We start from the raw sequence: 14,865 nt of genomic DNA on the forward strand, positions 1-14,865 counted from the left end.
ACTGGTCTATATGCCTGTTCTTGTGCCAGTACCAGGCTGTTTTGATTACAGTCACTTTGTAGTATAACCTGATATCTGGTATTGTGATCCTACTTACTTTCTCCTTCTTTTTCAAAATTGCTGTGGCTATTTGGGAACTTATTGGTTCCATATGAACTTTTGAAGTATTTGCTTTAATTCTGTGAAATATGTCGTTGGTATTTTGATGGGGATTGCATTGAATCTAAAAATTGCTTTGGGTAGTATGAACATTTTAATGATGTTAATTCTTCCAGTCCATGAACAAGATATGTGCTTCCACTCTTTTATATCTTCCTCTATTTCTTTTATCAATGTCCTGTAGTTTTCTGCACATAGGTCCTTTACTTCTTTGATTAAGTTTGTTCCTAGGTATCTTAATTTTTTTTGCCACAATGGTAAATGGGATTGTTTTTTCAGATTCTCTTTCTATGACTTCATCATTGGTGTATACGAATGTCGTTGATTTCTTTGTGTTGATTTTGTATCCTGCTACTTTGCCAAAAGCATTTATTAAGTCTAGTAGATTTTTTATGGAGTTTTCAGTTGTCAATATAAACATCATGTCATCTGCAAATAATGACAGTTTCACTTCCTCCTTTCCAATTTGGATCCCTTTTATTTTTTTCTTCATGTCTGATTGTTGTGGCTAAGACTTCCAGTACTATGTTAAATAAGAGTGGCAAAAGTGGACATCCCTGTCTTGTTTCTGTTCTTAAGGGAAATGTTTTAGTTTCTTCCCATTGAGTATGATGTTGGCTATAGGTCTTTCATATATGGCCTTTATTATGTCAAGATATGATCCCTCTATTCCCACATTGCTGAGCGTTTTTATCAGAAATGGATGGTGGATTTTGTCGAATGCTTTTTCAGCATCTATTGATATGATCATGTGATTTTTATTCTTCATTTTGTTTATGTGGTGTATCACATTTATTGATTTGCAGATATTGTACCAACCTTGCATCCCTGGAATGGATCCCACTTGATCATGGTGAATAATTTTTATGATGTATTGCTGAATCTTATCTGCTAGCATTTTGTTCAGGATTTTGGCATCTATGTTCATCCGGGATATTGGCCTGTAGTTTTCTTTCTTTGTAGTGTCTTTTTCTGGTTTTGGAATTAGAATTATGCTGGCTTCATAAAACAAGTTTGGAAGTCTTCCTTCTTCTTGAATTTTTGAAATAGTTTGAGGAGAATGGGTGTTAGTTCTTCTTTGAATGTTCAGTAAAACTCCCCTGTGAAGCCATCCGGGCCTGGGCTTTTGTTTGCTGGGCTTTTTTTTTTTTATTATATCTTCAATTTCCTTAGTTGTTATTGGTCTGTTCAAGTTTTCTATCTCTTTCCGGTCCAGTTTTGGGAGACTGTGTGTTTCTAGAAATTTGTCCATTTCACTTAGATTGTCGAATCTGTTGCCATATAGTTGTTCATAGTAGCTGTTAATGATCTTTTGTATTTCTGTGGTGTCAGTTGTTACTTCTCCTCTTTCATTTCTGATTTTGTGTGTTTGGGTTCTCTCTCTTTGTTTCTTGGTGAGTCTAGGTAAAGGTCCATCAATATTTAAACCTTTCTTTTAATGATGTCACTCAATTTTTATAATTCCTTGGAAGTTATGTGTTTAAAAACATCATGTAACTGAGATCCAAAATGTGGCAGACTGTGTAGATTTTATACTTACCTCCTCCCAAATTGAAATTACAACTAAAATATGGAACAATCAACCCAAATAACCAACTGAAAAGTAGCTGAATAGAAGTTTTATAACCAAGGATTTACAGTAGAAGCCCCATCGAGATTACTCCTAACAGGTTGCTCAGAGCAAGTCACAAGCAGTATCTATCACTGATCTGCACCAGATCCCTCCCAAGAGGTCCCTGAACCAATACACCTGCTGGACAGCTTCAGACAACATCAGAGCAGGGTCCAGTTAGATTCACAAGGGGCATATCCAAAGGGAGATCTCAGCAGGCACCAGACCCTGCTGAGGCAAATTCTGCTTTGTGTGGTCAGCACCTGCATAGCAGCTCATACACTGTGGTTGGGGTTGATTCTCACAGTCAGCCAGCCTGAGGGTTGACCCAACACATGAACAGACCAATAACAATCAAGACTCAATTACAATATAAGCTACACAAGGGACATTCTTGGAGCTTCCAGATCAGGTGATCAAGAAGACTGCATTTCACCCCAAAGCAGCAGAATATCCATTATTTTCAAGTGCACATAAAACATTATCTAGGATAGACCACATGTTAGAAAACAAAACAAGTCTCAGCAAATTTAAGAAGACTGAAATCATATCAAGCATCTTCTCTGATTATAATAGTATGAAACTAGAAATCAATCACTGGGTACCACAGGACACCTACTACATAAGGCCACCCTACCAAGACTGAGAATCATGGCAGATCCATCTAATAGATAAAAATAAACACAAAGAGGCAGCCGAAATTGGGAATCAAAGAAACATGCCCCAAATGAAACAACAGGATAAATCTCCAGGGGGAAAAAAAAAAAACCTAAATAAAATGGAGGCAAGCAATTTATAAGATATAGATATTTTTTAATAGCTATAAAGATGCTCAAGGAGCTTAGTAAAACTTCAACACAGAGATAGAATAAGAAGCAAAGAAAAACACAGAAACCATAAAAAAGAACCAGTCAGAAATGAAGAATACAATATGTGAAATGAAGAATACCATAGAAGAAATAAAACATTAGGTTGGATAAAGCAGAGGACCAAATCATAATTTGGAAGATAATGTACCAGAAAATACCCAGTCAGGGCAACAAAAAAAGAAAGAATCTTAAAACATGAAAATAGTTTAAGGGACCTTTGTTACAACATGAAGCATAACAACATCTGCATCATAGAGGTACCAGAAGAAAAAGAGAAGGAGCAAGGGACTAAGAACCTATTTGAAGAAATAATGACTGAAAACTTCCCTAACCTTGTGGGGGGGAAAAAGACACACAAGTTCAGGAAGCACAGAGATTCCCAAACAAGATGAGTCCAAAGAAGTCCATACCAAGACACATTATGATTTAAATGGAAAGGGTTAAAAACAAAGAGAGAATATTAAAAGCAGTAAATTACCTACAGAGAGCTCCCATTAGACTGTCAGTTGATGCTTTGCCAGTGTGGCTCAGTGGTTGAGCACTGACCCATGCACCAAGAGGTCGCTGGTTCGATTCCCAGTGAGGGCACATGTCCAGGTTGTGGGCCCAATCCCCAGTGCGGGGCATGCAGGAGGTGGCCAATTGGTGTTCTCTCTCATCGATGTTTCAATCTCTCGCTCCCTCCTCCTTCCTCTCTAAAAGTCAATACAGAAAATAATTAGAAAAAAAAGAAGTAGTCAGTTGATTTCTTAATACAAATATTTCAGATGAGATAGGTAGGAAATATACAAAGTGATGAAAAACAAAAAACTACAACCAAGACTACTTTACCCAGCAAGACTATCATTTAAAATGGAAAAAGATGGAGAGCTTCCACGAAACCAGTATTACAATAAATGTTAAGGGCCTTCAAGAAGAATAAGGAGAAGGAAAAGGAGAAGAAGAAGAAGAAAAAGAAGGAGAAGAAACAGAGGAATGTAGTTAAAATAATAAAATGGCAATAAATATGTACTTATCAATAATCCCTTTAAATGTAAATGGCTTAAATGCTCCAATGAAAAAACATGGTGTTGGCTGAATGGATAAGAAAGCTTGACCCACATATATGCTGTCACAAGAGACCTGCCTCAAAACAAAAGATCCACACAGGATGAAAGTGAAGGGATGGAGAAAATATTCCATGCAAATGAATAGGAATAAAATCTGGGTTAGCAATACTTATAACTGACAAAATAGACTTCAACACAAAGGCCATAACAAGACACAAAAAAGGTCCCTACATAATACTAAAGGGGTCAATCCAACAAGAGGATATAACCCTTGTAAACGTGTATGCACCCAACATAGGAGCACCTAACCATATAAAGCAAATCTTGATGAACAGAAAGGGAGAGATTGACAGTAATAGAGTCATAGTGGGAGATTTTAACACCTCATTGACATCAATGCATAGATCTTCCAGACAGAAAATCAACAAGGAAACAGTGGCCTTAAATAACACACTAGATCACATAGGTTTAATTTATATTTTCAGAGCATTTCACCCCAAAGCAGCAGAATATCCATTATTTTCAAGTGCACATAAAACATTATCTAGGATAGACCACATGTTAGAAAACAAAACAAGTCTCAGCAAATTTAAGAAGACTGAAATCATATCAAGCATCTTCTCTGATTATAATAGTATGAAACTAGAAATCAATCACACACAAAAAAGCCCTGAAAAACACATAAAGACATGGAGCCTAAATAACATGTAACTAAACAATAAATGGGTTAACAATTTCATTAAAAAGAAATCAAGCCCAGCCGGTGTGGCTCGGTGGTTGAGCATTAACTCTGGTACCAAGAGGTCACAGGTTTAGTCAGGGCACATGCCCAGGCTGTGGGCCCACTTTCCAGTGGGGAGCATGCAGGATGTGACCAATCAATGGTTCTCTCTCACATCGATGTTTCTATCTCTCTCTCCCTCTCCCTTCCTCTCTCTCTCTCAAACCAATAAAGAAAAAAAATTTTTTTTAATTCCCAACAAACAAAAGTCCTGAACTGCATGGCTTTACAGGTGAATCTTACCAAACATTCAAAGAAAAACTAACACCTATTCTGATCAAACTATTCCAAGGAATTCAAGAGGAGGGAAGACTGCCAAGCTTGTTTTTTGTGGCCAGATTATCCTAACCCCAAAACCAGATGAAGACTCTACAAAGAAAGAAAATGATAGGCCAATATCCCTGATGAACACAAATGTGAAAATCCTCAACAAAATTTTACCAAACTGGATCCTGCAATACATTAAAAAGATCATACACAAGGATCAAATGGAATTTATTCCAAGGATGCAAGATTGGTACAATACCCTCAAATAAATAAATGTTATACACAACATAAACAAAATGAAGGACAAAAACTACATAATCATATCAATCAATGCAGAAAAAAGCATTCACTAAAATCCAGCAATCATGTATGATGAAAACTCTCAGCAAATGGGAATAGAGGGAACATACTTCAACATAACAAAGTCTATATATTACAAACCCACAGCCAACATTATACTCAATGGGCAAAAACTACAAGCATTCCATTAAGATTGGTAACAAAACAGGGATGTTCACTTTCACCACTCTGATATAATACAGTATTGGAAGTCCTAGTCACAGCACTCAGACAGAAGAAGAAATAAAAGGCATTCTAATAGGAAAGAAAGAAGTAAAACTCCTTATTTGCAGATGACATAATTCTGTATATAGAGAACCCTAAAGATTACACCAAAAAAACTACTAGAACTGATAAATAAATTCAGTAAGTTAGCCAGATACGCAACAAATATTCAGAAATCAGTTGTATTTTTAGACACAAATAATGAACTATCAGAAAGGGAAACTAAGAAAAAAATCCCATTTACAATTGCATTTTAAAAAATACCTAGGAATAAATTTAGTCTAGGATGTGAAAGACCTATACTCAGAAAATTATAAGACACTAAAGAAAGAAACTGAAGAGTATATAAACAAGTGGAAGCATATATCATGTTAATGGATAGGAAGAATGAACATAATTTAAATATTCATACATACTACCCAAAACAGTCTATAGATTTAACACAACTCCTATCAAGATACCAATGGTGTATTTCACAGAACTGGAACAAATATTCCAAAAATATATATGGAACCATGTAAGACCCCAAATAGCCACTGTAATCTTGAAAAAGAAGAACAAAGTTGGAGAAATCATGCTACCTAATATCAAACTATGCTACAATGCCATCGTAATCAAAACAGCATGGGCCTGGCATAAACACAGACATATAGATCAATGGAAGAGAATAAAAATCCCAGTAATAAACCTACATCATTATGATCAATCAATATTTGACAAAGGAGGCAAGAACATACATTGGGGTAAAGATAGTCTGTTCAATAAATGGTGTTGGAAAAATTGGACAGATACATACAAAAAAATGAAACTAGATCATCTTCTTACACTACATACAACAATAAATTCAAAATGATTAAAGACTTAAATATTGGACTCAAAACCATAAAAATCCTAGAAAAAGACTGAAGCAGTAAAATCTCAAATATTTCTTGTAGCAATATTTTTTCTGATATGTCTCCTCGGACAAGGGAAAGAAAACAAAAGATAAACAAACAGGACTACATCAAACTAAAAAGTTTTGCACAGCAAAGGAAACCATTAACATAATGAAAAGACAACCCACTGAATGGGAGAACATATTCGTCAATGATACATCTGATAAGGGGTTAATATCCAAAGTTTATAAAAAACTTATACACCTCAACACCAAAAATCAAAAATCCAATTAAAAAGTGGGCAAATGACCTGAATAGACACTTCTCCAAAGAAGACATACAGATGGCCACTAGACATATGAAAATGTGTTTAATGTCACTAATCATCAAAGAAATACAAATTAAAATTAAAATGAGATATCACTTCACACCTGTCAGAATGGCTATTATCAAGAAATCAACAAACAGCAAGTATTGGCAAGAAAATGGAGAAAAGGGAACCCTCATTCACTGTTGGTGGTAATGTATATTGGTGCAGTCATTGTGCAAAATAGTATGTACTTTTCTCAAAAAATTAAAAATGGAGCTGCCTATGATCCAGCAATTCCACCTCTGAGAATATATTCAAAGGAACACCATACACTGATTCAAAAAATATATAAGCACCCCTATGTTCATTAAAGCATTACTTACAATAGCCAAGATTTGGAAGTAGCCCAAGTGTCCATCAGCAGATGAATGGGTAAAAAAGTCATGGTACATTTACACAATGAAATACTACTCAGCCATAAAAAAGAAGGAAATCTTACCTTTTGTGACAGTATGGATGGACCTGGAGAGTATTATGCTAGGTGAAATAAGCCAGTCAGAAAAAAAAAAAAAAAACTACTTTCTGATTTCACTTATTTGCTGAATCTAATGAACAAAATTAACTAACAAACAAAATAGAAACAGACTCATAGATACCAAAAACAGACTGAGAGCTATTAAAGGAGAGGGTGGTTCAGGGCTGTGTGAAAAAGATGAAGGTATTAAGAAAAAAAAAAAAAATCAAACTCATAAACACAGACAACACTATGGTGATTACCAGAGGGAAAGGGGTGTGAGGGCAGATAAAAAATGGTAAAAGGGGAGATAAATTACAATGGAAGGAGACTTGACTTAGGGTGGTGAACACACAATACAATATATAGATGATGTACTATAGAATTGTATAACTGAAACCTATATATTTTTATTAACCAATACCACCCCAATAAATTCAATAAAAATTTAAAAAATAAAAACATTACATAATCATCTATTAGTCAAATATTAATCCATTAGATGACAAAAATTTAGAAACTACTTGATTTGCAAAACGATTGATTATTCATCAATTAAAGTCATTCACTTTCTTAGCACTGGCACTGTATTTCAAATATCCTTCTGTTTGAAGACTAGGAGACAAGTACAAGCTAACAGTCTTTTCAGTCTAATTCATAATTGCTTAGTAATTGAGTACTAAGTAACAGCTTGTAAAAATGTACAGCAAAAAACAAGAAGTCTATGCTGTGGGTGCTTCCAGAGTGAGGAAATTAAAAGGCTATAAAAGAGCCCTGGCCAGTGTGGCTCAATTGGTTAAGAACCGTCCTGTGCCCCAAAAGGTTGCCGATTCAAGGGGGCACTCATGAGGCAGCTGATTGATGTTTTGCTCTCACATCAGTGTTTTTCTCTGTCTCTCCCTCTTCCTTATTTTCTATCTAAAATAAATAATTTTTAAAGGCTATAAAAGGACAAATAGAGGTAGAAACATGGGATGATGGTATCAGGACTTAAATTAAGCAGGATGACTATGAGCAAATACTGATGTCTTCACCATGTGACAGGGAAGTCTAAAAATGGGGAAGGTGAAAGCTGGTACAGGTAAGTGAACATAAAACATGGTATCATGAGTAGCTTCCACTTTGAGGATCCCAAAAATATAAGTATTCACAAGAGAGAGCCAGGTCTTCATGAAGGCAAGAAAGTAGGGGAAACATGTCTTAGGCACGAAGAACTTTTTTACGTATATTTGTAATTGAATGTATTGGAGTTACATTCATTAATTAAATAGGTTTCAAGTATACAATTCTGTAATACATCATCTGTATATTGCATTGTGTGTTCACCATCCATAGCCTAGTCTTCAAGAAATTTCTTAATCATGTACCAAAACCCTTGTATTTTGCTTTTCTTGACTCCTTTGTAGTCTTATATCTCCCTAAGAAGCTTTGCTTAGAAGAAAGGTGGCTTGGCCAAGGCAGAATATTCTTAGGTTCCTCTGGCATAGAAGCCCTTCTTGGAGGCCATGGCAGCTGTCATACATAACAGGAGAAGCTTAAATATTCCCAAGGTTCTTCAGGGAGTGGAGAAACAGGATGCGCAGGACAGACTGTAGGTGAGGTGAGACCACAGTGGGGTCCACAGACAATACCACATTAATTTCAGCGTCCAAATGTCAGGAGTCCTGGAACCAGAGAAAAAGAGAAAAGCCAGCATTGGAAAATCCCTGAGGGTGCAAAATAATATTAGTGTATCAGATGCAATCCTTTGGAAAATGAAACATTGTATTCTCCCAATAGTTGGATGTGTTTTACCAATAAGCTTCTGATGTAGATGCTGGGAGTGAAAACATAACCAGCAGAAGAAGCCTAGGCCATGCAGCAGTCACAGGGGAAGCCACCCAGGGTACACCCAGGCCACTGGAAACATTCACAAGGCCATAATTGAGAAAAGGGGAAGTACATAGTATTGACACTTAATATTTCTGTGGGATCAAGGGACAGAATATTCAATTTAGAAACATTTTTATATGGAGGCATGACAATGGGAGGAAAACAAGACTAATACAGGGCATTTTAAATTACTGGCACTGCACAGTCGGCCCTCGTTTATCGGGGTTAATCAGTTCCGGACTCTACCACGATAAATGAATTTCTGTAAAGTAGGATTCTTTATTTATAAATCAAATATTTTTGCAATTAGAGCATAGAAAACCTGTTTATGACCTTCTAAGTACATTTTTAACATTATTAGAGCCCTCTAGACATAAAATAACACCCTTTAGTCACCATTACACTCATTACCCAATATATTAGACAAAATAAGAGAAAATAAGACAGACGTTACAAATATATTATTATTGTACATTTAATTACACACACACAATTCTTTTTTTTAATCTTATTTTTGTTACAGATGTTTCTTTTTTTTTTTTTTACCCCATTGACACCCTCCTTCCCATCCCCCCCACCCCATCCCCAGCTTTGTTGTCTATGTCCATTGGTTATGCATACATGCATATAAGTTCTGTGGTTTATCTCTTCCCTTCCCCCACCACCCCTTCTTCTGAGGGTTGTCAATCTGTACTCTACTTCCACGTCTCTGGGTCTACCCTATTCCTCAGACTGTTATGTTCATTACATTCCACTAATAAGTGAGATCATGTGGTATTCATCTTTTTCTGCTTGGCTTGTTTCGCTTAAGATAATACTTTGCAGTTCCCTCCATGTCATCTCAAAGCATAAGAGATCTTTCTTTCTTACCTCTGCATAGTACTCCACTGTGTATGTGTACCACTGCTTTTTTATCCATTCGTCTACTGATGGACAATTGGGCTGTTTCCAGATCTTAGCTATTGTAAATAGTGCTGCTATGAACATGGGGGTACATATATTCTTTCTGATTGGTATTTCAGGCTTCTTACGGTATATTCCTAGAAGTGGGATCACTGGGTCAAATGGAAGTTCAATTTTTAATTTTTTGAGGTAACACCATATAGTGTTTTCCACAGTGGCTGCACCAGTCTGTATTCCCACCAGCAGTATGCTAGAGTCCCTTTTTCTCCACACCCTCACCAACAGTTGTTTGATGATTTGTTGATGGCCCCGTTCTAACAGGTGTGAGGTGATACCCCATTGTTGTTTTAATTTGCATCTCTCTGATGATTAGTGATGTTGAGCATTTCTTCATATGTCTCTTGGCCATTTGTATGTCCTGTTTAGAGAGGTGTCTATTCAGCTCCTCTGCCCATTTTTTAATTGGGTTCTTTGTCTTCTTTTTGTTGAGTTATATGAGTACGCTATATATTTTGGAAATTAACCCCTTATCTGATGTATCATTGACAATGGTGCTCTTCCATACAGGGGGTTGCCTTTCCATTTTGGTGGTTGTTTCTTTTGCTGTGCAGAAGCTTTTTAGTTTGATGTAGTCCCATGTGTTCATTTTTTCCTTTGTTTCTGTCACCTTAGGTGATATATCAGTGAAAATTCTGCTGCATATGATGTCCGAAATTTTGTTACCTACACTTTCTTCTAGAATTTTTATGGATTTACGGGTCACATTCAAGTCTTTTATCCATTTTGAGTTTATTTTTGTGTATAGTGTAAGTTGATGGTCTAGTTTCTTTTCTTTTTTTTGCATGTAGCTGTCCAAATTTCCCAACACCATTTATTAAAGGGGCTGTATGCTCTTGTTTCCTTTGTCAAATATTAATTGAGCATAATATCTTGGGTCCATTTCTGAGTTCTCTGTTCTGTTCCACTGGTCTATATGCCTGTTCTTGTGCCAGTACCAGGCTGTTTTGATTACAGTAGCTTTGTAGTATAACCTGATATCTGGTATTGTGATCCTACCTACTTTCTCCTTCTTTTTCAAGATTGCTGTGGCTATTTGAGGTCTTTTTTGGTTCCATATGAACTTTTAAAGTATTTGTTCTAGTTCTGTGAAGTATGTTGTTGGTATTTTGATGGGGATTGCATTGAATCTATAGATTGCTTTGGGTAGTATGAACGTTTTAATGATGTTAATTATTCCAATCCATGAACAAGGTATGTACATCCACTCTTTTATATCTTCTTCTATTTCTTTTTTCAATGTCCTGTAGTTTTCTGCGAATAGGTCCTTTACTTCTTTGGTTAAGTTTATTCCTATGTATCTTAATATTTTTTGTTTTTTTGTTGCAATGGTAAATGAGATTGTTTTTTCAGTTTTTGTTTCTGTGAGTTCATCATTGGTATATAATGCTGTCGATTTCTTGACATTAATTTTGTATTCTGCTACTTTGCCAAATTTATTTATTAAGTCTAGTAGATTTTTGATGGAGTCTTTAGGGTTTTCTATGTATAATATTATGTCATCTGCAAATAATGACAGTTTCACTTCCTTCTTTCCAATTTGGATCCCTTTTATTTTTTCTTCCTGTCTGATTGCTCTGGCTAAGACTTCCAGTATTATGTTAAATAAGAGTGGCTAAAGTGGACATCCCTGTCTTGTTTCTGTTCTTAAGAGAAATGCTTTTAGTTTTTGCCCATTGAGTATGATGTTGGCTGTCAGTCTTTCATATATGGTCTTTATTATGTCGAGATATGATCCCTCTATTCCCTCATTGCTGAGCGTGTTTATCAGAAAAAGATGGTGGATTTTGTCGAATGATTTTTCAGCATCTATTGATATGATCATGTGGTTTTTATTCTTTATTTTATTTATGTGGTCTATCACATTTATTTATTTGCAAATATTGTACCAGCCTTGCATCCCTGGGATGAATCCCACTTGGTCATGGTAAATAATTTTTTCGATGTATGGCTGAATTTGATTTGCTAGTATTTTATTCAGGAACACATGCAGTTCTTACACACAACCACTAACCTATGAAAATATTGCAGCTTGTTCGATAATGAAGTGATGAAGATGACGAGATGTACTGCACATCAAAAAAGAGCAAGGCTACTGCTCCTCTGAAGGCACGACCTCAGTAGGAGAGTCTTCAGGTGGTGCAGTATCTTCAGCAGGTGCATCATCGTCTTCTGCTGAAGGAGTACTAGGAGTAGGCAGTGGGTGTCTGGGTGCCAGACTGAAGAACATTGTAATAGGCAGTTGCTGGTGCTGTCTTTTCATATGTGTGAGGAGGTTCTGTAGGGTTCTATTGCTCCATCAAGTGCATTCCAGAACCGCAATGCACACATCATTTGTGGGTCCCATTCATCAATCATGTCCTGTACTACCTTAATAGTTCTCATGACTTGCGAGAGACACTCAAGTGTAAGGCCAGCTTCCTCCTCCTGACCCCCACGAACCTCTGGCTGCTCTTTCTCCTCCTCACTCACAGACTGTCATCTGCACCAGATCCTCATCAGTTAAAGGATCTGAATGTGTCTCCAGCAGCTCATCCACATCATCACAAGTCATATCTGTGAAACCTTCTTCTCTGAGCATCCGGGCTAGCCTAACTGCCTTATCCACTGCCAAGTTGCTTATATCCTCTGGGGTGAATTCTCTGTAGTCATGGACAATTTCAGGCCACAACATCTTCCAGCTGGCCTTCATGGTCTCCATTTTTATGTCCTTCAATGGGGCCTGGATGTTCTTCAGACAGGTTGTGATGGTATAGTGCCACCAGTACTCCTTCAGCAAGAAGTTCTCCTCAAGGTCCATGCCTTCGACGAGGTGATGCAGGGTGTTTCATGTGTAGAGGGCCTTGAACGCGTGAATAACACCTTGATCCATGGGCTGGATCAGCAAAGTGGTATTTGGAGGAAAGAACTTGATTCGCACACCGTCATAGAATAAGTCTTGAGCAAGACTTCCAGCATTGTCCATGAGGAGAAGGACATTAAACCAAGTCCCTTCTCCATGAGATACAGCTTGACTTGGGGGATGAAGTACACATGGAACCAGTCTGATGACAGCTGCTTCATGATCCAGCCCTTGTCGTTGTGTATCCAATACACTGGCAGCAGGTTCTTGTTTTTATTCTTCAGGGCCCTAGGGTTCTTGGCCTTGTAGATAAGGGCAGGCTTGAGCAAAAATCCCTCAGCATTTCCACACATAACAATAGTCACGCGATCCTAATATGCCTTGAAGCCAAGACTTTGGCCTCATGAATGTCTGGGAAGGCATTCTTTTCCAGAACAGTCCTGTTTCGTCCATATTGAACACCTGTTCTGGATGATACTCGCCCTCCTCAAGGATCTTCTGGAACGTGTTGTTCACATAGTCCTCTGCTGCAGGCTGGTCAGCAGAGGCAGCTTCTTGGTGGAGAACGACACTCTTCAGATGATACCTCTTCTGGAACTTCTGGAACCAACTCTTGCTCGCTGTGAAGTCCATGAACGTTGCAGAAGAGGGTCCTGGATGAGGTTCATCTGCCATAAGGCGCCGATAGAGCTGCCTCACCTTGTCCCTGATGACCAGTGAATCCAATGGAATGTTTTTTTTTTTTTGCATCTGTCACTGATCCAAACAGCTAGGGCAGACTCCGCTTTCACTATGAAGTTATTACGACTTGTCACAACACGCTTTGCTTTCTTGTTGAAAGAGACAGTAACCGTTGCACAGATGTTCTTTTCATCTTTATGGATGGAGCTAATGGTAGACTCATTCAAGTCATAATGGCAGGCAACCTTCACGATTTTCGTGCCATCTTTGATTATTTCCAAGAGTTTCACCTTCTCCTGGATGGTAAGCATCTTCCTCTGGCGTTTAGTTTCATCGTCAGAAGGCTTAGAAGGAGCAGCATGTTTAGGAGCCATCATGGGGCTTAGGTAAAAGTTCTCAGAAATCGAAAATACTCACAAGAGCAAAGATGCTTTTGATGTGTAGCGATGTAGAAGCGTGTATGAGAGAAACGAACTTGCATGAGGCTGCCCAATCAGTGGCCAGGATAGGAAGAGTATAAGATAGCCAATCAGTGAACAGATGCTCTGATTGGCTTGGTTTCATCACACCTGATTTTTGGAAAAAAGTTATTGCCCACACACAAGGAGTGGTCAAGCGGTTGCACCTGGCGTTGAAAGATGTGCGGGGGGGGGTGCTTGAATACATAGGCCTACAGTCCATACGTACAGTAATTTTAATTGTAATTGTAATACAGGGGTATATAATTCACTCAGACAACCAAGTGTGCGTGCTACTACTTTACTGTCTTGATCAACTTTTTAATGAATATATTTGAAAAAACCGCAATAGAGTGAAGCCAAGAAAGTCAAAGCATGAAGTGTCAAGGGATGACTGTACTTGTATTACACTGCCATCTGGTGGTCACTATAAAACCATGCAGTGACCAACGTTTAGACACTGCATCCAAACGTAAAAACAGTTAAGGGGGAAGAAGCAGAGATGCTTCTTATTGCATTGTACCAAAACTAACTGAATTAAATTCTACCCTAACACAATTCATAAGTTTCTCTGGCAACATCAAAGCAGCTGTATGGTCAATTGCTTTTGTCTCAGGTGGGCATGTATGTGATATATCACTGATTTTCCACAGCACAAACAACTTGACCGTCAGGCTCTAAAATCAGGTTGCCTGCATTTGAATACCAACGTGGCCCCTGGAAGACCTTAGGCAAGTTATTTAATTTCTCTGGATTCCAATTTCCATCTGAAGAATGAGGTTACTAACAGCACCTAATTTAGAGGGTAAGTTTGAGAATCAAGTTAAATCATAAATGTACATTGTTTAGAACAGTGCCTGGCACATGGTAAGCTAATCATAGGTTTTTTAAACTCTAGGTGAAGAAATAAAGTTAAATAGTCTCTACTTCTTCTTTAATCTCATCAAGAAAAGAGGAATATGGTTATTATTGGTCAAATTTTAGGATGCCAACTGGATCTAATAGCTAATACTGTAGACCAAAAAAAAAATGAAAATAAATAGGCCTCTTCT

The 14,865-nt window shown here is 37.4% G+C and overlaps 1 protein-coding gene across 1 annotated transcript in view; it reads left to right on the forward strand.

The window, feature by feature from the left end:
• Positions 1–14,545, forward strand: part of TESPA1 (thymocyte expressed, positive selection associated 1) — an 80,521-nt gene extending 65,976 nt beyond the window's left edge. Inside the window, exon 12 of the mRNA XM_036251355.1 lies at positions 14,467–14,545. The gene's annotated coding sequence lies outside the window, so the exon portion shown is untranslated. The remainder of the gene's footprint in view (positions 1–14,466) is intronic.
• The last annotated feature ends 320 nt before the right edge of the window (positions 14,546–14,865 follow it).

Source organism: Molossus molossus, unplaced genomic scaffold (genome assembly GCF_014108415.1).
Source record: "Molossus molossus isolate mMolMol1 unplaced genomic scaffold, mMolMol1.p scaffold_m16_p_10, whole genome shotgun sequence".
NCBI lineage: Eukaryota > Metazoa > Chordata > Mammalia > Chiroptera > Molossidae > Molossus > Molossus molossus.